Source organism: Austrofundulus limnaeus, unplaced genomic scaffold, assembly GCF_001266775.1.
Source record: "Austrofundulus limnaeus strain Quisiro unplaced genomic scaffold, Austrofundulus_limnaeus-1.0 Scaffold56, whole genome shotgun sequence".
NCBI lineage: Eukaryota > Metazoa > Chordata > Actinopteri > Cyprinodontiformes > Rivulidae > Austrofundulus > Austrofundulus limnaeus.
In genome coordinates this window covers 320,823-322,235 of record NW_013952458.1, presented here as the reverse complement: position 1 = coordinate 322,235, position 1,413 = coordinate 320,823, and the positions used below count along the sequence as shown (strand labels likewise).

General features: G+C 41.5%; 1 protein-coding gene across 1 annotated transcript in view; it reads right to left on the bottom strand.

Annotated features, from left to right (window-relative positions):
• s100u (S100 calcium binding protein U) overlaps nt 1-306 on the bottom strand; it is a 7,289-nt gene extending 6,983 nt beyond the window's left edge. The window contains exon 1 of the mRNA XM_014009212.1: nt 175-306. The gene's annotated coding sequence lies outside the window, so the exon portion shown is untranslated. The remainder of the gene's footprint in view (nt 1-174) is intronic.
• Between the last annotated feature and the right edge of the window lie 1,107 nt (nt 307-1,413).

Sequence of the window (1,413 nt, the reverse complement as noted above, 5' to 3'; positions counted from 1 at the left end):
CCCCAGGACTCGGTCCGTCCCGCAGTCCCAGGCAGCCAACGTTTCATGGGACGCCTCTCTGCGAGAGTTTATCGAAACGTGGCAAAAACCTGGGCCAAAATCAGCCGCTCCTGGAGAAGAAGAAACTTTAAAGCAACACCCCCACTGGGGGGAAAAAAAGCGCATTAAACTCACCGTTTACCGTCTGCGGGACAAGAGCTGTGTGGAAAATGTGCGCAAATGAACACTTTCTGTCCCCCTTTTCTACGCTGCTGCTTTGCGCCCTGCGGACTTGCCAAACTAGTAGGACTGCAGAATCTCTTCCGTGATTTGGATTTTTTTCCCCCCCGTCCTTAAAAAGTTTGCCCCCCCTCCTCTCTAACACAAGTCAAAGGGCGTGTACCTGGGAGAGTGGGAGGAAGAASTGGAAGAGCGCGACCATTCGCGCAAAAAGGAAAGAAAGTTGATGAAATGACTTAAAGTTTTTATTTATTTTTTATTATTATGTTTGGCTGGAGCAGCTGTTTCACCTCAGCTCGGCTGCTTCATCTGCTGGAGCAAAGAGAGGGTGGGTGGGGTGACTTCATCTGTAAGAGTGTTTTATTTCACTTATTAAACGCAGAGATGAAGGAAAATAAAAATGTCAGTTTGAAGATTACAACCAGAGCCTCCCTTTTGACATAATCTGTAACAGATTATAACGCAGACGTAGAGAAAATGAAGGCCTCAAAGAGACAGTGACCTCCACCACCACAGCTGGTGTACTGTTAAAAAACTGACAGACTGACAGTCTGAGTGTTAAAGGGATAGTTCAGATTTAAAAAAAAAAAAAAAAAAAAAAAAGCGAGGTCCAGGGAGTTGGCTAGACTTTCTTTTGCAAGGGGTGGCACGGCGGGATGTTTTTAGGGGGGGGGGGGACATACAAAAAAAAAAAAAAACACTCTGGATTTGAACATTCAAAATGGCTGCCACAACTAATTCCATATGGCTTTAATTCAGATAAAATTTTGCGTGATCATAGCTAAGAATGCTCCAAAGTGTAAAAAATAGTATATTTAAATGAGATATTATAAAAAATTTAGTTTTATGATGTCATTCCTGCAGGCCAGAAAAGCCCCAATTCAACAAATTTGGAATGGTCCACGGGCCACTAGTTGATATACAAAGTTGTACCACCTTTAGCACATTTTATTAGTGACTCTTATGACTGTAAATATTTTAGACCTATGGCTATAGCTATTAGCATATATTTGGACAAAGACTTTTAGTTCATTAAGTCACCAATTCTTTCATGTTTGATATAAAATGTCTCATGGCCAAATCAAATTAGTTGACTGTACTTTTCTACTAAAGTATCGAGTGTAATGATCTTGTTAAGCAGAAAGATATGATTTTAAAGTGAAGGGGGCGGAGCTTATTCAAATTCAGCCCCGC